This window comes from Adiantum capillus-veneris, chromosome 3, assembly GCF_014529385.1.
Source record: "Adiantum capillus-veneris isolate H3 chromosome 3, ASM1452938v2, whole genome shotgun sequence".
Taxonomy (NCBI): domain Eukaryota; kingdom Viridiplantae; phylum Streptophyta; class Polypodiopsida; order Polypodiales; family Pteridaceae; genus Adiantum; species Adiantum capillus-veneris.
Genome location: NC_140933.1, coordinates 166,624,035 through 166,645,770, shown reverse-complemented (window position 1 = coordinate 166,645,770; position 21,736 = coordinate 166,624,035). Strand labels below are relative to the sequence as shown.

At 44.5% G+C, this 21,736-nt stretch overlaps 1 pseudogene; it reads right to left on the bottom strand.

The window, feature by feature from the left end:
- Positions 1-9,549: 9,549 nt before the first annotated feature.
- LOC147462125 (uncharacterized) lies at positions 9,550-12,089 on the bottom strand (annotated as a pseudogene).
- Between the last annotated feature and the right edge of the window lie 9,647 nt (positions 12,090-21,736).

Genomic DNA, 21,736 nt, shown 5'->3' with positions numbered 1-21,736 from the left:
GCTCCCCATTTCATCACCTTATTCTCTAAATAAAGCTTGAGGTTTTGTGAGTATGTTTTCTTGCAATGTTTTGCCCATGTGAGGTGTGCGAAATCGCCACCTAGTCTTGTGTTTGGAGTGAGCTTGTGTATGTGTGAAGGGTGTGCGGATTCGCCATCCTTTTGTGGTACCTAAGTACTAAGCCGCTATACCCCCCCTCTCTCTCTCTCTCTCTCTCTCTCTCTCTCTCTCTCTCACTCTCACTTGATCTCATTCCCTTTCCTCTTCATCATTACTCCCAAGCATCCATCTCTCTTGGATGAAAACTTTGTTATGGTGGTGTGTTGTTTGCGTCCTAGCCGTTGAAGCTAGGTGGTGCCCCCTGTTTGCTTTACCATGACAGGCTCGAGGCACGCCATTCGATCCTCGGTGTTTTAGAGGCCGTCGGGGGTTCGGGGTTCGCTTTGCTCCCGTCAACACCTTTGAAGATGGTGAGAGCTAGCGGGGTATGAGAGTAGATTGAGAGGAAGAAGGAGTATTCTTACGAGAAAGATGTACATCTCCTCACATAATCACTCATAGTAGCATATCTTTGCTTAGTAATTAGCATGGTAGAGGAGATGAGCATGCATTGAAGCTTGGCTCTTGGTTGGATTTGCATCACAAATCCAAGAGTTGTTGGTGTAGGCATCCCTTCTCACAAGCTTGGAGTAGGTGGTAAGATTTCCATTAAAGCTTGAGAAGGAGAGAGAATATTTTTTAATTCACACATGAGATTGTGTGAGTGTGTGTGTGATAATGCCTTGCAAAAATTAACCCCCTCTCTCTCTCTCTTGGTCGACCTCCCTTGCTAATTACTTATGTACAACCCTATTGGACCTCCCCAGCCTCAGCCAATAGAAATTAAGCAGCATAAGTGATAGCCTTCTGACATTTGTCCCCCTTTCCCCTTTTGTGAGAGCTTTAGGAATTTAATATATGCAACTAAACTCTCATTGGACCCCTTTGCCTCCTAGCCAATAGGAATTAGGCAAGCCATTGGGCTGTTGAATGCTCATTGGTCCCCTTGGGAGACTATCCAATAGTCTTCTAAAGAGATTAATTCTTATTGGTTCTTTTATTAAGTGTTTTTAAATTAATTAAACTAGATTTACTCTAGCCTAATTCTCATTGGTAAACTAGCCAACCTGACACTTGGTGAGTAGGGAACTAGACTTGCCATGCTTAATTGGAGAAGCTCCCAGATGCATTTAGCAACCCAGGTCGATTTTCAGCCTGTAGGAGCCTATTTAAAGACCTGCACACACACACACACACACACACACACACACACACACACACACACACTTATGCTCATACACACACACACCTACACACACTGGGAAGGTGGTGCCGGTTCACACACCTTTTGAAGGAGAAGCAAGGAGGAAGGTGCTGCCGAATTCTCGTCTCAAGAAGCTCGATTAGATCAAAAAATCGAGAAGATTATCATCCCTTAATCACGGTAACCACGGTTTAATTAATGCCTTCTGTAAATTCTTTTCACTACCATCTAAATTCCTCGTCTATTATGCTTATTCCTAGTCATAATTCTCTATACACATTGTGGTGTACTTTTTTGTTGATACGCAGTGTTTGCCTCGCTATGTATACATCCATGAGGACTCCTGGACAGAGGAGGTTGCTTTACACACGGCTCGCTCTGCTTGGGCTTGGACCAGGCACTCACTGCAGTCTCGCCTATCTAGAGGACGCTCGGATGCGGATTACTCCCCATCCAAGCCAGCCTCAAAGATAGATCGTCTTGCTGCTACGGTAGCATCTCTTCTCTCTCGCTCCCCATGAGGATCGTCTCGTGGAACGTGCAGGGACTAGGTGGGCCCCAGTTTCAACGACAGCGGGGCCGATTGCGTCAGGAGCTTCAGCGTTGCCTTGTGGGAGGAGAGATTGATCTCCTTATGCTTCAGGAGCACCATTTGTTTGAGAGCCGCATTTGGCGATGTGGTCAGATTTTGCGTGGACGCTATGATACCTTTTGGTCAGCTGATTTTGGACATGGAGGCATCCAGGGAGGGGTATGTATGACTATTGCGGACTCATTGCAGCAGGCCATTGTGGGCAGAGGGATTATTGTGCCAGGCAGGGCTCAATGGATTACTATGCAGGTTCAGGGTGGCCATGTGGGTTTCCTGAACATCTATGCGCCCAATGTGGCGAGTGCTCGTGCAGAGTTTTGGTCACAGATTGTTGAGTCTTTGCCACAGGCTGACCAGTGGTGTGTAGGAGGGGACTTCAACATGTTGGAGGATCCTTCTGAAAGGATCGGAGGCAGCCATGCTACTGTGCATGGAGTCGAGTTAGCAGCTTGGGAGAGGTTGTGTATGACTTTGAGGGTCTCGGATACATGGCAACATTCTGGCTTTGTGAGGCCTCCATAGAGTCTTGCCTTCTCTAGATCGGACCGCAGAGTGGGAGGAGTGAATCTATCGCGCATAGATTACTTCTACACTAGTGACCACTTCAGTGACTTGGGGGGATCAGTGGGCATCCTGGCAGGGACATCCTTCTTGGACCATGCACCAGTGGTCCTCACAGTGGCAGACAGGCAGAGGAGAGGGAGCAGGAGCACGATGCTTCGCATCCCAGAGCGGGTCTTGTTGGACTCAGCACTCAGAGAGAGGGTCGAGGCTCTATGGACAGAGGGCAAGGACAGCCAGGCTCCACCTGCAGACAGAGTGGCCTCAGGCCTAGCTCGGTTTAGCCATTTCTTTCTCCAGGAGTCTCTGGCTCGACGGGCTACAGCGAGAGAAGAGAAGCAGTGTCTCAAACGAGGCATTGCTTCACTACAGAGGATGCAGGAGCAGCATCCAGACAGTCCATGGTTGGAGGAGCAGTTACAGCAGGCTCGACAGGAGCTTGCTTGCAGAGAGGAGAGGCGCCATGAGTTTGCCTTTCACCGACAGGCATCTCAGTGGACTCAGGTGGGTGACAGAGTGACAGGTGCTTTTTTTGAGACAGTGGGACCTCCGCACTCGCATGCCAAGGTCAATCACTTGAGGAGACCAGATGGGTCAGCTGTTTGTGAGACAGAGGATATGCGTGCAGTTGCTACTGACTTTTACCGTGAGCTACTGCCGGCTGAGCCCGAGTCAGAGAGACAGGTTGCATGCAAGGAGCAGGTTTGGGCACAGATGCCTTGTCTTGTGACTGAGGAGATGCGCCAGAGGCTAGAGATACCTCTTCCGCTTGAGGAGCTGCACACGGCTCTTAGGGCCCTCCCTCGTGGTAGCTGTCCAGGTGAGGATGGGCTGACTCCCAGCTTCTTCTTAGAGTACTGGGACCTGCTTGGCCCAGATCTTTGTAGTGCTTTTCAGTACATTCTGCACACAGGAGTGATGCCGGATAGCATGAGTGAGGGCCTGATTTAGCTCATTCCAAAGGAGGGTGGCTCCTTGGATGAGATTCGACAGTGGCGCCCCATCACCATTCTCAACTCAGCCTACAAAATTCTTGCCAAAGCTCTGAGTTTGAGGATTCAGCCACTTTTGGAGAGCCTTATACATGGGACTCAAACATGTTTTGTCAAGGAACGCAGTATCCTTGACAACATCTTCACTTTTTGGGAGGCTTTTGTCCTTGCACGGCTCCGTGAGGAGGACCTTGTGATTCTTCTTCTCGATTTTGAGAAGGCATACGACAGAGTTGAGTGGGACTTTCTAGAGGGCACGCTACGCAAGATGGGCTTCTCAGATGCTTGGATCAAAGGGGTGTCAACTTTGTACAGACAGGCTCACAATCAGGTGCTGTTGGTAGGAGGTAGAGGTGAGCGCTTCATGCTCACACGTTCGGTCAGACAGGGTTGTCCTCTTGCCCCTTTTCTCTTTCTGTTCTATGCGGAGGTGATGAGCAGATTTTTGGTGTCACAGTAGGTTGGTTTGAGAGGCTTAGCACTCCCTATACGGGGAGATGAGCTTCTGGACGCTGAGTTTGCCGATGACTCAGCCTTGTACTTAGAGGGCCAGGAGGCCAATCTACACAGATGTGAGCAGGCTTTGGAGACCTTCTGCTGTGCATCGGGCGCATTGATCAACTGGAGAAAGACAATGGATTTCTCGGTTGGCAGTGCTCCTGTGCCAGATTGGATGCTAGGATAGGGTTTCAGGTGGATTCCTCCAGGGACTGCAGTTCGGTACTTGGGTTGTCAGGTTGGTCTGGACTTGTCCCCCGAGCAGCAGATTGCTCCTCTTCTCCTGTCCATTAGGAGAAAGGTGTTACATTGGAGCTCAGCACGACTTTCGCTAGCTGGTAGAGTAGTAGTTGCCAACCAGGTGTTGGTGGCGACTATGTGGTACATCACTTCTTGCTGGATCTTCTCGAGTTCTTGTATCAGCCAGGTAGAGAGGCTGATCAGGAACTTCCTTTGGTCAGGTCGCGATACTCAGATTGCCCGAGCCAAGGTGGCTTGGTCGGTCATCACACTTCCTTGTTCTCAGGGAGGGCTTGGGATCATTGATCCTGCACAGCAGAGCAGATCCCTTCTTGGGAAGTTTGTCGTCAGAGGACTTCTTCCAGGCGAGGAGCCCTGGAAGGAATTCTTGTTGCAGAGGCTTCGTGCCAGGGTGCCTCAGTCAGGAGGTCCTTGGCAACCTTTGACCAGATGGATCCTTTCAGAGCTGCGCCGAGTTGGTTTGAGCAGGAGACTGGAGGACAAATTCGCTGTGAGTTTGCTTCGATCTTGGGAGCTCTTACGGCGTGGCCTAGAGCAGAGACAGCCGACGTTCACGGAGGATCATCAACGGCAGCCCCTCGTCTGGAACCCCATGGTTAGAACTCAGAGAGGCCACTTGGTTGGGAGTTGGCCTCATGTTTCTTGGGGTCCCATGGCGGCAGGTCTAGCGCGTGCTCTAGGTGACTGGCTAGAGTTCACAGGTTTGTCAGAGGAGGTGCAGGCTGTCCAGTTGCAGGGCATGAGAGGGGTGCAGAGCATGTGTCAGGACATCTCAGAGTCAGTTCCAGCTGAGTGGCTCACGCCTCTTGAGGCAGTAGCACCCCGGTGGATGGGAGCCTTCACACGACTGGAGGTTCTCATTTCAGTCAGGGCTTGCTCAGAGACTGGCCCAACCCTGTTCTTCGAGCTTCAGGGTAGGGGACGATTACAGCGAGTTGCAGTAGAGGCCCCGCAGGTAGCAGAGTGCTGTTTCCAGAGGATCTGAGTTGTGGGCATCTGTGGGAGGACTTGCGTCATAGACCCTGACCTAGCAGCTCTTGAGACTGGACACTGGAGGCTATGGGCTTGGGAGTGTTGTCCACTGGCACGAGTACAGTGGGATCCTAGTGAGTGGCTATGGAGGGACCCCTTCTCTTCTGCCGACCGCCCAGGAGTCCCCTTCTTTCAGTACACTGTTCAGCATGGATGTCATATACTTGCAGCACAGAGAGAGGCCCGCCCCACTGCAGCACGTCATTGGCAGGAGGAGGGTCTCACAGTCAAGTTCTTGGCAGCTTTTTCGCAGAGGCTGTGGGACTCCAGACAACCGAGGTGAGTCACCTATTTCCAGTGGCTGGTTGCACATAGAGCCACAGCAGTAGGGAGCTGGCTGGTACATAGTGGTCTCTCGGCCGCATGTGTAGCCTGTGACCAGTTGGTGGAGAGTCAGCGTCACTGTCTTTGGGACTGTCCCTCGGCCCAGCAAGTGTGGCTACGTGTTCTTCGGCTAATGCCTGCCCTCTCCACGGCTCACCAGTACACTTGGGGGGCAGCGGCTTGGTCCACCCTCACGGGCCCGGCACTTCAGTTTGAGCTATCTTCCACCAACAGGATGATAGTGATACAGGGGGGGCGACCTACACTCCAGCCTGCTACAGAGCTTACTCCACTGGAGTGGTGGAGTGAGAAAGAGGAGTGTTGGGAGCTCATCAGTGGCCTGACACTGTGGCTCATCTGGTGGGCCCACTGTTTCCGCATCTTTGAGGCTCGTCCTGTGCCACCAGCAGAGACTGTTCGTGACTTATGGCTGGAGCTGATGGCTGGAGCTGATCCATACTCTTAGAGGACAGCTTGAGGGACTATAGGGCAGCTCCGACCGCATGCGGGAGCGCCGCGAGGCTTTTCTTCGACTCTGGCGCCCTGGGACTTTCTACACCATAGTCCGTGGGGTGCTCAAATGGCACTATTGTCCACCTGTGTGGCTCTTCCCTCCTCCCATCTCTTGATTTAGCCTCATTGTATATATGCTGTTTTTTCATTGGGAGAGTCTCCCCATCATGCTTGTTGTCGCCCTCTCTCGCAGAGGTGGATGTAGCCCTATGGGCAGTTTTCATTAACTAATAGAAGGATCTTTTTCTCGAAAAAAAAAACAAACATTGCATATATAAGCAACTACAGACTGTCATATCACATGAGTTGTCACTCCCCATGGCATCAACACTACTCTTGTGCTCATAAATTCTTCTTGCAAAATGTAGCATACAACAATTTGGCATGGACTCATAATGATAGTAGGATGCTTGATCATATCAAGATTGGCAAATTTGACACATTGGAGCACACCTTTATCACACACATATAGATGAAGACTCATCAGGTAGGTGATTTGCACCTACTTAAAATGGATGTGGTGATTTTTTGCTTGGATAATTGATTTAGGAAAATGGTAAATTTTTAGTCATAATGTTTGGAAGTTAGCTCGAATATAATGCAATCTTTGAAATTAATATGGTTTTTTTAGCCTATCAAGAAGGTCCTTATTTACTATGAGACAATGCAATGAGGTCAGTTATGTACTTGTGATGATAGTTGTATGAGACTTAAAAAGAATTTCTAGGTTCCCATGCACCTACTTAGAACATAGAGTTTAGTGCTTCTAATTTTTTGGTTCTGCTGGAAAGAGCTCATTAAAAATGATGTATGCTCTCAAGTAACTCTAGATACCTTGTTTCCTCTTATTCAAACTTGTAATAGATGAAAACACTATTGTTGGCGGTCGTAGAATAGAGCTCAACCCACCGACATAATGTCAATCCGGTGGATCGGAACCCGGCTAGTGCATGGAGGCGTGGATACACCAAATGTGATAGCTTGAGGAATCTAGGAAGAGGGGAAAAGCATGGGAATAGAAGAGGGAAAGCTCAGGAAGCTAGATCTACACACACACACACACATTTAACTTACACTCTAACTCTCTACACATGAGGACATTGATGCTTCCCTTGCTTTCATCTCAAGCACACACACTCTAATCACACATTAAGCACACACACGGAAGCCTAATTAGATCAATGAATGCAACACACGTACACACACACACTCTAATCTAGCACACATGTGAAGCTAGAATGCTACAACAAGAGGGAAACTTGAGAGAGAAGAGGAGATTAAGACTTAATCAAGCAACAACAACACACATAAGCATGAAAGACAAGAGCAAGTAGAGAGACTTAGCTTCCATTAACCCCAAACGTCGGCTACATGTGTATGAGGAAGCTCCAAGCTCCATAGCCACTCCTCTTCTTCTTCTCTACACTCACCTCACACTGTCTTGAGCTCTCTTTGCTCTCCAAGAGTTGGCTCTTCTACGAATGCCCTTTCACATCTTGTGAATTGAGTTATATACAAAGAGCTTCTAAAAATGGGCGGCCGGCCAAAAGTGTAAATGCATGTAATAGGCATCTAGGCTCATCTACTCATAGACGTACAAAGTGGACCTCAAGTAGAGCCCATAGATACAAAGAATATGTGTATACACATATGTGTACACACCAATGAAGCACAATGCATGTCGTTGGCGCTCGCCCGTCAACACTCTCCCCTTTCTAATTTCGCGCACGTCCTCGGGCGCCCGTAAGAGTCATCAGAGGGGTGATGAATGTGGCTGCACAAAAGATAATTTCATTAAGGTGCATGCTAGTCCAACATAAGAGTGAGAGTGCATAATAAAGAGAAGCAATGAATAGCAGCAACCACATTAGAGTTTTGCAAAGCAAGCATAGCAATTGTAAGGTACATTAGATGGTCAAGTGTAGGCATTTCATTAAAGTCCAAGCTTATTGGAAGTAATGCATGAGTTAGCAAAAGGTGTCCGAGTTTTAATCTAAGGTCTCAACTATGCCAAGTCTAAGAAGTGAAATTAGCATGCTTAATAAGAAACAAACATCTAAATGGCACTAAAGCTAGGCTTGGGCGCTTTTCAAGTAGTAAACAAGTATGAGAATCTTTGAATTTCAAGTGGAAGAGGCTTCATTTGCCTTTTGATTTTATGCAAAAATAGGAATTTAAAGCACATGGAGTCCATCCAAGAGTGAGACAAGCATCGACCTTGGTTCCTTGTATGACTACAAGGCCTTCTTCAAGAGTCTACTAGTTCACTCAAGGCATGGCTACCCCCTAACAATCCAAGGCATCGATTTAGGGCCTTGACCAAGCGAGCCAAGGTGATTCCCCTCGCCTGCCAAAGACCACTAAGGCGATAGGCCGTACACATAAACATAGACTTTATTTTGCATTTGGTAGCCCTTTTTTTTTGCGTTTTTTGGTTGGATTTCTCTTCCAAAGTGTATGATGCAATCTCATAAAGTGTAACCAAATGAAACAAGCTTGCACATAGAACTAGCTTGTCAATCATTAAGTAGAAATTTCAAAACCTAGAGCTAGCAATGTCATGAACTAGGATTAACACAAGGTCACAAATGCATACCCATGATTACTAAAAATAAGGTCAAACTTAAATTAATGACGTGCACCAAAACACCTAGATGGAAACTTGCAAAAGCTAGCCTAGCTTGCAAAAACTCATGTGGTTGTGCACTTTATGCACATCAAGGAAAATGTAGTGATAAGAGGAGAAAGAGGCAATCATGGAAAAAGTACACCTGTAATGGGGTGGATCCTCGTATCCGGATGTGACGATAGACCCCAATAGCAATGGAGATGGCCCACCAAGTGCAAATCGCCGGGAGTAAATGTCAAGCTAGTCCTCATGCTTCTTTTTCCTGCACAAAAGTAAGACACAAAGCACAATAACTCGAGGGGCATATCAACAGGAAAAGAAGCAATAGTGAAAACAAAATAAAAGCCCTAAACTAAGGTCTAAAAACCTAGATATCTAGAGGGAAAAACCTAGTGGGAAAAAGTGCCTCTGGTATATGCGCATGTGTCTAGTGCACCATGATCAATCAATACAAATCAAAGTCGCGTGCGACTAGAACGAATAAGAGAATCCTCTCCAAATAAAAGGATAGCTCTCTGTCTAATGGTCAAAGGCTGCTAGCACCTAGATCTATACATGTGGTCTCTGCTGAAGGGAAAATATCATGTCTAGGGATGACATCAGCCTCTATGTCACTGGTCATAGGTCTCTGAAGCTCATGTATCACTAGTACACTCCTACATAGCTCTATGTCTCTATGATGGTCAATAGATATCTGACTCGAGCTAGTGCTAGGGTCTACGTGTGATAAACTAGGGGGAAAGCTCTTCGGTAGCCAGATCTGCAATGCTCGCGCTCTCATAGGGATATCGGTATGAGCTCGTCTAGCATGTTTGTGTGTGCATCTATCTCTAGGACATGCTCGCTACTGTGGAGGGGTTGGCCTCTCTATGGGCCGTCTTGTCTCTCGACATCTAGCTCGTGGAGGTCTCGCGCTCGGGTATGATCGTGTATGCACCGAGTATGCTACCACTCGTGGCCTAGGTACCCAAACATGTCTCTGTCCCTCAAAATAGTCATGTGCCTCAAGTGACCGTCTAGATGTGAGCCAGCCATGTGAAAGTCCGTCATCGGTCATATGGCTCTCTATAAACACAATCGTGTCGTCACAAGGCAAAGATCTAGCGTGTATCTTGGTACGGGGAACATAGACCTGTCGAAGGGTCCAGGAAGCTCTATGTGGAAAACTACGTGCCTGATCTATCATGGGTCGCTCCTCGGTGGCACTACTCGTCGCTGCGGAACCACTGTCTAGAGAAGTCTCTACACATGGCTGGGATGCCTGTGTACGTGGTCTCCAAACAAGTCTAGTAGGCAGTCTTGTATCCCTACATCGTGTGTCAGTAGAGGTCACTCTAGTCCGTGTACGTCCAGGTATCTGTGGTGTAACCTCTATCGGCGTGGTGTCTCGAACGTGGTCTCTAGGAACCTGATCTAGCAATATACGGCTCGTGGATGGTCTCCGCTCAATCGGGTGATATGATCGTGAATCGACACTCGTAGATGGCACTAAGGCGGCATCTACCTGGGGTGGCTGCTCTCTCGGTGGCTCACAGACTGTGGCACCACTATGCATGCTAGAAGTGTGGGACATCGTTGCTATCGGCTCTGCGGTCTCTCTCGTAGCAGGAGCGACTCTCGCATATGGCTTTGGCTCGATAGATATCTCTAAGGGCCGCTGTGAGATCGGAAAATCTAAACAAGGATGCTCATAGGTAGCCAAGAACTGCATAATGGTCTCATCTGTGTCTAGGCCAGGGTCACTCAATGTGCGACTCTGTGAGGTCTCTTGCTGCACGCTGGAAGTTTCGTGGACGAGAGCGGCAGGTGGTGTAGGCTCCCTAACAATGCTCTGAGTAGTCTCTAGTCTCGGGGGCTCTACCTGTGGTGGCAGGCTAAGTGCTGGAGCTATCTCTCGTGGAACACTCCTCAGAGGCTCTCGTGTAGGCTCAAGCATAGGTGTGTCCTGAGCAGCTCTCTCTCGTGCGGTCACTCGCTCGTCAAGATAGGCGTCATCCTCATCGGGCCTCTCCCAAGGTGGTAAAATACGTCGCAACAAAGGAGGCCTAGGTGGTGATATCGCAACTGGTGTGACTGGAGGACTCGGAGCTCTCGGTAACCGTGGAGCTAGCATGGCCGTCGTGGGTAAACATAAGTCATGATGCCTAAGTCGAAGGGAGTAGGGTAGACCTATAGTCAAAATGTACACTGCGTGGCCGGTATCCCTATAAACTCGCTCACGTGGATCTCCTATCAAATGTGCAAGAAAGTGTGCTGAAGGATCTCTGGATCCACCAATCGACAAGCGTCTGTACCTACGACCGAGCTCGTCTAGGTAGGTCATGGTTTGCTCAACTCTATGAAGCTCCACTAGCCTAGGATATGTCTGCGTGTCTAGGCGATCGTCTGGGTGTGCTCGCTCAATATCATTGAAGTCAAGGGTCTCAATCAAGCGATACTGCTCTCCAAGCTCATCAATAAGGAGTGCTATATCAGTCTGTGTGTAGACTCTCACAATCTGCCTAGGTAAATACAATGGTTGTTGTGGGTCTGTCACCCGCACATATAAGTGGTCATGTAAATCAAAATAGAAGGCAACACCACGCTGGTACTGACCCATCGTGCTACATGCGGTCTCTCTAGCCTCAAGCGGTGCCTGAAGCGTAGTGGTCAGTGGTCTAGGGGCACTCATATCTACAATGTGTAGTCTACCGTGCCTGAACTCTGGTGCTCTCAACGGTGGTGCTGGGGTCATCGTCGCCTCTCTCGTATGGTCTCTAATATGTGTCATCAGAGGCGGGGATGGGTCTCTAGATGGTGCAAGGTGTCGAGGTGGAGACTCCCTAAAATATGTCGCTCGCGGGCTCTCTCTCTCTCGGTCTCACTATGAGTGGTACGCAAAGTACTAGCACTCACCGAGGTGTGCATCGCTCTAGACTCGTGGTAGCTCGAAACGCTTGGCAACAAATCAGGTCTAGGTGAGGAGAACCCTGGCGGTGGTCTCCTGAGTGTCCTGGGTGGTGGCACTATGTCTAGAGGAGGTGAGGGACTCCTACTCGAAGGAGGGCGCTGGGTCGGTCGAGGATCATATGGCAACCCACAAGTCAAAAAGTAAAACTCAGTGCCTGCGGTGCTCTCATAGCATTTGTCTCTAGGCTTGCCAACTAGTGTCACAACATCTCTGGATAGGCGTCGACTGGATGCACGGCACTCTAACTGATATAGGCGCTGAGCACTATCAGTATAGATCACTCGGTGACCTACCCGCTCTAATATAACCTGCTCAGGGTGGTCGAATGCCTCAAAGAAGTCGTCTGCATGTACTAGCTCTATCTCCTCTCGCCTAATCGAATAGTCGACCACGTAAGTGGCACGAAAATCATCTATAAATGTGCCATCCAGCATGTCGCCGGGACGGACTCGCACTATCTGGAATGTCTGTGTGGGGTCAAGGGAGGCACGACACTGGACAAAAAAGTATCCATGTGTGTCTGTGTAAGTGGGTCGGCCTCTGTGCTCGCCTACTAGTGTGAGCAATATATACTCGGAGCATTGGCTCGTCATGACCATCATGTGTGCGCAAAGTGCACTCTCGGCGTGTGCACGGTCTCTAGTCGGGCTCCTATGTCTAATCTCGGGCAATTGGGTCAATGGGGTGTGTGGTGCAGAATGTACAGGGTGATGCGCGTGAACGTGTGTATACGAAGCGAATGTACAATGTGGCGCGAGTGAATACGCGTGTGTAAGTGAATATGTGGACGAATGGGTGTGAAGTATCCCTCTTTCTCTTGTCAATACGCAGAAAAAGCTCATATCTCTCTCTTGTTGCGTGGGCGTGCACCCTATCTCCCTCTCACTACGTGACGCGAGAACTTGCTCTTCTCTCCTCTCTCCTTTTTTTTTTTGGTGGGAAAGCCTTCTAGGCCACAAAACCTTCACTTTTGCAACTTAAGAAAAAAACGCATCTATCTCTCTTTTGAATTGAAAGTGAACCCTTGGAGGGTTTGTCTATTTACTCTTATTGAAATAAGAGGGGGCACTATGCACAAATTAAAAGGAGGAGGGGGTTTCTTTTACATGGCATTGAAGTAAGGGATGCTACACAAATTGAGAGGGGGGACAAAGTGAAAGGGGGACAGCTGACAAGGGAGGGGTACAATATTAAAAAAAGGGGGGGAGACAAAGTGGAAGAGAGGGGAAGAGGACAACTGACAAGGGGAGCAACGCCTTGGGAGCTTCCCTCGTTGATAATAAACACGGGGTCACGTCGAGGGATCAACGGTGCCAGTTGGATCCACCGTTGATCCAAAAGGGCGTGACCTAAAAGTTTTAGCGCCCCTTCGCAGCGCTCGTTGCTCGAGCCCCAAACCTCACCCTCAGACTCCCACGCTCTATCCAACTCGCCTAACACGCATCCGTGCAGGTATGGCGAGTCCGCGCGTACATAAAGCCTGTCCCCCCTGCTGCGGATATCCGACGGTCTCAAATCCACGCGATGCCGAAAGCGCGCCCCTGCCGTAGATCCCTTGAACGTGACCCCGTGTCACTTATAAACGAGGTTGGGAGAGGGGGGGTTATTGGGGGGGTTGAGCTCCCTTTAAGGAGCTCCCCTATGCCTTTTATTTTTTGATTTTTTTTGAAATAAGAATAAAAAAGAAAGAAATGGAATGAAATGAGATAAAATAAAATAAAGGAAAATAAAAATAAAAGGGAATAAAAGAAAATAAAGCAAAGGAAAAAGGCAAAATGAAAAGAAAGAAGGAAGAGGTGGGGGTGTGGGTGTGTGAATGTGTGTGTGTTTTTTTCTTTTTTCATTTTCCAAAATATCTCAAAAAGCATTAAAAAATTGCCCAAGAGTGTAACCAATAGCTGAAAAATACGAAATTTAGCCCGAAAAATATGGGAAATTCTCGGGCTCGTGAAGAATACGTCGACGGATTCGGCTACCCACTTTTGCCTAAATTTTCATCAATTTTTAGTCAATTAATTGATTGTTTTGCCATTCAAGAGCCAAAAAATTGCCTATAAAATACCAAAAATTACGAAAAAATCACCGGAAAATTTTTAAAAATTAAGCAAACCCTTAAGCTCACTTAGACACACATTCTCACCAAGAATCACCCACTAATTTATTATACATACCAAATGGTAGCAAAAAGTGAGATTCTTGGAGCGTTTTTTTTTTGCGTTTTTTGAGCGTTTTTAGCCCGAATCGACCCAAATCAAATCCGAATGAAGTGCAACTTTTCAAATCACTTTGATACCATATCGAAAACACAGATGTAGCACCAAAATGCATAAACAATCAAAACAACTCAATATGGCATCAAAAGCATACTTTCCAAATGACGATTTCAAAGAAAACGCTAAGTGCTTGACTACTTGAATGCACAAACCAAATCAGCGTTTTTGCAAGCACAAATATACTTTCCCGGATGTCCAATTGCACAACTTGAATGCTCAATGCTTATACCAACAAACGGATGACCAAATCACACAAATCCGGCATCAAAAAATTGGCATTCAAACGGATTTCAGAGAGCACACAAAGCACTGAATCCCAAACACCAAACCACCAATGCACACAAGGGATGTAGAGCACTTACATGACCATAATCAACGCATCGAATCCAACTCCAAATGACGATTACACACCGTGTGTGTACGCGAAGCTCCGGATCCGGTGTTTTCACCTACAAGCAACCAAATCTCAAATGCATGATTTGCAACCAAACATCAACGATTTCAACCCAAAATCATGCACACCTTGCCTCTAATTAGGCACAACCATTCATGTGTAAGCTCAATTGTTAGTACATTAGTGAGAAATTAGTGTGTAGAAAGAGAAAAAAACCGCAAAATTATTCTACATGCTACCAAAATCAAAACCTACCACCATTCCTACAACCATAAACCAAAACCTAATGAATATTAGTGAACTCAAACCATCACATGGGTGATCCTATAGCTTAGGCGCTCGATCCCCGGCAACAACGCCAATGTTGGCGATCGTAGAATAGAGCTCAACCCACCGACATAATGTCAATCCGGTGGATCGGAACCCGACTAGTGCATGGAGGAGTGGATACACCAAATGTGATAGCTTGAGGACTCTAGGAAGAGGGGAAAAGCATGGGAATAGAAGAGGGAAAGCTCGGGAAGCTAGATCTACACACACACACACACACACACACACACTCTCAACCTACACTCTAACTCTCTACACATGAGGACATTGATGCTTTCCTTGCTTTCATCTCAAGCACACACACTCTAATCACACATTAAGCACACACACGGAAGCCTAATTAGATCAATGAATGCAACACACGTACACACACACACACACTCTAATCTAGCACACATGTGAAGCTAGAATGCTCCAACAAGAGGGAAACTTGAGAGAGAAGAGGAGATTAAGACTTAATCAAGCAACAACAACACACATAAGCATGAAAGACAAGAGCAAGTAGAGAGACTTAGTTTCCATTAATCCCAAACGTCGGCTACATGTGTATGAGGAAGCTCCAAGCTCCATAGCCACTCCTCTCCTTCTTCTCCACACTCACCTCACACTGTCTTGAGCTCTCTTTGCTCTCCAAGAGTTGGCTCTTCTACGAATGCCCTTTCACATCTTGTGAATTGAGTTATATACAAAGAGCTTCTAAAAATGGACGGCCGGCCAAAAGTGTAAATGCATGTAATAGGCATCTAAGCTCATCTACTCATAGACGTACAAAGTGGACCTCAAGTAGAGCCCATAGATACAAAGAATATGTGTATACACATATGTGTACACACCAATGAAGCACAATGCATGTCATTGACGCTCGCCTGTCAACAACTATCCAAGTTTTGATAGCATTTGTATCAAACGAAATGTTGTCCAATCTGTAATGATGGAAATTATTGGAAATTTTGAAATTCTGGTCTGTAAACAAACAAAATGCTCTTTGATTTTTAATAGAATTTTTATATTGCTATTTACTGTTGACGTCTTATTTTACTTTTAAACAACTAGCACACTCTAAGAAAAGGGGGCTCCACTCTAAAAAGTTGGAAAATTTCTTTTAGTAACTATGAGACATATTGATTTGGTATATACATTTCATAAGGTGATGTTTTTTATCATAGCCATAAACACATAGAAATACTTGTCGTTATGGGATATAAGCCTTAATCCTCTTGGTGAGGGCTCTAGTGAGATGGCATTGATTGGAATTTTGAGAAATTGCTTCATGTACATGTTTTACAATTTTGGACACAATGCTTTATATGGCTCTCTTCTTAATCAGATATTCTAAAGTGTTGATGACAAGCATTCCTCTTTCTCTAAGGAAAACCAAGCTCCATACTAAAAATACAAAACTTTTTAGGTATTATCTTATAATTGTCTCGTTGAACACATTTCATAAGGTTAGGGAAGCATGCTTGTTCTAAACATTGACATAAGTTATAATATCATAACCATTTGGTTTTTGAAACTCTAAATTGTAAGACCTAGTATAATTTGAGTAACATTCAAACATTGGTGGGTGGTTTGCTATGGATATGCTTGGTACCCTTTACGATTGGGAATATTTTGATATTTGTTATAAACCCTCTATAGGAGATCTTTAAACAAGATAACCGGGTTACTTAGGGTAGGCCAAACACCAGGCAAAATGCATAAACATAGCCAATTCTAATTGAATATTTTTTTTTGTATCCCACAAAACATTTTTGGTGTTATGTAAAGAAACCTACTCTTTTAAATATAGTGGCTTTGAGATGTGAATCTCAAAACTTGTCCTTGAAATTTTGAATAGACTCATCTTTTTCCAATTTGAGACTTTCCAAGTAGTGACAACAATGTCATCCTTTGCCTGCTTAGCAATAAATTATGCTTTAATGGCAACTATGCATTTCTTCCAAGTCATTGGTGCCTCTCCTCCTCTGAGACTAGCCCACCACTTTCTACCAATCTTTTGGATGTACATAGCTATATGGCATATCTATCAAAGAACAATGCAAAAGCATAGAGCCTCTCCTTGGGCTTTAAGACTAGCTCGCCATTATCTTCCAATCTTTTTGATGTACATAGCTATATGGCATAATTGTCAAACTCGATGATGCATAATCATACAGCCAAGATAGAATGCACGCGAGAGAGAGAGAGAGAGAGAGAGAGAGAGAGAGAGAGAGAGAGAGAGAGAGAGAGAGAGAGCGCGCTAAGCCAACCAACTGGGCATTGAAATAGATGATAATACAATGGGAGTTGGGTGCTTTATATACTAGCCTAGGGCCTTAAATAAACCCTTAGAGAATTTTCCTACCTGGAATCTTGTCAAATCAGTAAAATAAATACATAAAGAAAATATAAATATTGGGATCACATTGGGCTATTCACTTGATATGTTTTAACATTAACAATAGCTTTCATCGCTCCATGAAATTCTCTTCACTAAAAGCAACACCGAATTGTTGAATAAAATCTAGTACTTTGTCAATATTACCATAACTTCCATCAAGCAATAAGAAAGTGATTTTCTTACTACCTTCTTTTGATTTTTTTGTACAATACACTCTCTTCCATGTAGGATGGGTGCAATGACATCCTCTCTTTCTCTTTCCTGTAGAGATATACCTTTCTCAGTTAGGAGAAGAGCTTTTCAATGAATTAGAAAAAGGAAGAGGATGAAGGTTGTGTCTTCCTTCTTTGCCTTCTAAATGATCTTCTATATCCTTGTATAGTTTCGAGAAGGATTTGACAAATCAAGATTTGCTTCCTCTTGGATAGTCATTGACACTATTTAAAGGGTTAGATTTCATGAGGTTGACACCCCCCTCAAAAGGAAATTTTCATTATGGATGGAGAGATTGAAACTTTATGGATAGAAAATACTAAAGTATCAAGCCTTTTGGGGGGGAGGGGTCCTACAATAAGAAAATGTCTATAATGTGGATTCAATTGCAGGGCTTATTTTATCTCACATTTTCACATGTAGAAGGGTGTTGAGAAAATGATGTTGACTTTTTAAAAAACAAATTCACTAGAAAAAGGTCCCTTTTATTGGTGAGAAATTCATAGCTAAAGTGTTTTATAAATAGTGCTTGAATGCACATAATATATAGCTTTTACATAGAGTGACCTCCTTGAATATCAAGGTCTTTGTTAATTATAGCACAATCTATGAAAGTTTAAAACTTCAAATACAATATGAAGTAAAGTGGGGAAAACTTCCTTCCCATTAAAAATGGGAATCTAGAAAATCTCCTAAAGCTTAATTCAAAACCCCCTAAAGTGACCTATCATTGGATATCTCTTGAAGAGTAGAACCTAAATCTATTGACTCCTACAAATTCGCATTTTACGTATTACTAACGCTTCTTTACCAAAATCCAATATTTAGCCCACTTTACCAAATATTGACTTTTCACAAAGCGCGGATAATTAGTAGATGTGTTTTACCTATTATGCACATGTAATACATGCTTCCCTCTCAAAGTGATCAGATTACACTAATTGGGTATCCCTACAGAGAGGGAGAGGGATTAGGATTGTAAGGTAAATAATTAATCATGCTTATATGACTTAAGTGAGATACTTTTGGAATAAAGAGACTCCCTCTTCTTCGTCATGTCGTGATAAATAACCTTAATAGTAAGAACATAGTATAGAGGAAGATGGAGCCTAGGCATGTTTTGTGTGACCAAATAGTCTTTGCATACACTCACACACACTCTTAGAAGAAGAAATGGCACCTTAAAAAGGTATGGCATCTGCTATTTTTAGCAGATGCCTTGCCTCCCAAGTCGGAGTCTCTATTTTTGCCCCTTGCTCTCCACTTTTTTGGTCGACCCCTCGTTGCAAAAATTTGTGTGAGTGATCTGCTTATCACAAGCAGCTGATGCACTCATCACAAGGACCTTTTGTTAGGGGTTAACAACTCTAACAGTATTTCAGTATAGGTACACAATAAAATTGCATATTACATTACACTACTACATACAAAAATACTGAAGAACACCATGAATAGAGAGAAGAAGGTATTATATTAGTCAATTTTCATCAACACACAAGCACTTACAAAGAGTACGGAGCACAATACGACTACATAAGAGAGAGACTAACTGCCCAATTGCCAGACAGCATCAAGAACTCTACTACTCGTCTAAAACTAACCCATTTTTAACATCAACCATTGGTGTGAAAACACCCTTAAGGTCAAAGGTTCCATCCTTAGTTACAAACAAAAGTAAATAGTCTAATACTGATGTATCAAGGCAGTAACACTTGGCATATCTGGTGGGCAATGTTTGCAAAACATTGTAAGAACCCACAAAACCCTTGACAAAAAAACTTTGAAAACCAAAATGAAGTCTTGCTTGAAGTTACTGCTCCCGAACACCTGTACCTTGAGTTTAAGTTATTCCTCCTAAACGTGCATCCACATCATCTCCAGCTTCGAACAATGTAACCTCAGTAAGTGTATTTTCTGACATTACTTCAACAAGTTTCATAAATGGGTCTTGAAATTGCTATTGATCACCTGTGTCATTAGTGTGTAAATCCAACTGAAATTGCACCGTGAACTTCATCATGAACTACATTTTGAACTATAACTTCAACTATAGTTTGAACTGCATCACCTGTTGCAGTATCCATTTGCACATCCATCTGTATCTGCTTCTGCAACTGTGCATACTACTCCCTTAACTCATCATACTGTCTTTGCAAGATCAAAATTTCCTCCTTTGTCTCCTCCTCTGCAAAAGCTTGATAAGGTTTACTCACAACATCACACATTTTGATCTTGATCTGTTCCCACACCCCTTTCATATATTCTATGACTTCATTTTTCATTTTGTCTATATCCCCCGAGCTGACATACCAATCATCTACATCTAGCTCTTCATCAGACATGTCTCTAATCTTTTCTTCAACTTTCTTGCAAGCTGCAACCCTGCTTAACAACACCCTATTTCTACTTTCCAAGGTAGCATTGACAATGCACATTTCAGTTAACTGTGATTGCAGTACCTGAAACCACTCCTCCTTCCATTAAGAAATTTTGATTGAAGTCTTTTCCCTGAATGATTTATAAGATTCCAACTCATGTTGCATGAGTTCCTGACTCCTAGTCAATTCCTGAACCTTCTTATCCAAAAGTTCTATATTAGTCTGTCTCTTTGTCCTTTAAAGCTCTTTCTTTAATCTGTTTCAGTTCAATCCGCAAACCATCATTCTCTTTACTCAAGAAGGTAAGGTCTAGAGATTGCTGCTCAACATATTCTTTAACCAGCTTTAATGCAGTTTGCACTTTATCCAATGACACAATAGAAAACTGAGCCTTAAAAATTGTGGGCCTCTCCAAAATTGGATCCCCAAACATTGTTATAGGTTCCTCCCCTTCCAATTTTTCCTTTAACTTTATGATCTTGAAACTTGTTTAGCAGTTGTAGACTTAACATGTTTGTCAGTCAAATGCACTGCAATGTCAGTAAACAAGTCTCCAAACTCTTTATCCATTCTATCCTTCACTGCATCCAAAGACTCCTCTTTTGAATATTCTGCAAATAAAAGATCTTGAACATCTCTAGTCATTTGCAAAGACCTATGATCAAATTTCAATTTCTTTCTTTTCTCCCTTCTCATTGTAAATCTTTCATCTTCACTCATCTATGCTAGAATTTGAGACAGTCTCCCCCCTACAGAACGCAAGAAAAGTTATGAATACCCAGCCATGTTACTCTTGATAAACAATCTTTGAGATAAACTTGGTGCCGTGCCCCTTTCGCTTACTTGTGCGATTCCCCTGGATTTTACTCGGCGCATCGGCCTTCGACTCTCTTTTTACTTATAATGTCCACAGGCAAGAAAAAAGAGAATACAAGGTCTTTGTTGCTAAGCGCTGCTACCAAGGTCTTGCTGCTAAGGGCTGCTGCCAAAGCCTCAATTTTTCTCGTGCAGATGCTTAGATGCTATCCCCTCTAAATCAGCATGCACGAATACTATAAGCCTGGGCCAAATCCTACATTTTGATTAAATTTATCACTAGCTCTGTATGGAGAAGAAGAGGCCCCGAAAATGCAAACTCCCATATCGCGTCAAGATCGTAACGAACATACCTTTCAGGCCCAGACACCAAGTCCTTTTAAGGTTGAAAATGTACCTACTGAGCTAGGGACATTAAATAATGCTGAGGTAGGTACATTAAACCATGCTGAAGTAGGTGCAGTAAGTGAAAATGCAGAGAAATACTTTTGTTATTGACAAACTGAAAGATAGCAGCTAGATAAGGCCCAGCTTTAGTAGTCCTGTCCTTCCTTCTCTGCTTTGTATAGATCTCAAGCTTGATTTTGACAAATAAGATATTGGCCCATCCTATTTGTCTACCACTCTCAATTGCAAACAAAATGCCATAGTTTTCCCTACTGATGTATTCTAATTTCACCAGCAAAAAGACTCTTTCTATAAACCACCTCACCTACTGTAATTTGACTGAATTTTTCATGCCTGACAGTTGTTAATAATGCCTTTCCCCCTGAGACTGACCAAAGGCCTTGGTCATATCCTTCTCAACTACCTTACTGGCTTCATTGTCATCTGCAGTAGAAAGATCAAACACCTTGGCAACTAACTCTTCAGTCAAGTACTCTTGTTTAAAAACCTGTCCATCATTTTTCTGCAGGTGCTTCAGGTAGACTGTGGCCATCTGGTTATTTTTCCAGCTTACCCAAGACAATCTTGAAAAATCAAGCAAGCCAATCCTGCTAAGCTATGCATTATTTGCTTCAGTATGCTCTAAATCATACTTGAAGTCAAGAAAAGTGTAATCAAAAAATAGTTCCTCCCTTGCAGGCTGTACCATGCGGGTAGGAGTAACCATTTCTAGCTCTTCATCTGAACTTGGGTCTGGCACCATTGGACCTTGATAGCAAGTCCTCCTTGCTGAACGCATTAGTGTAGGTGTAACTTCTTCCTCTTCTCTTGTATTTGGACCAGCACTTGTAGATGAATTATGGATTATCGACATGTTCACCCCGTCATAAACGCAAAGGTTGGTTGG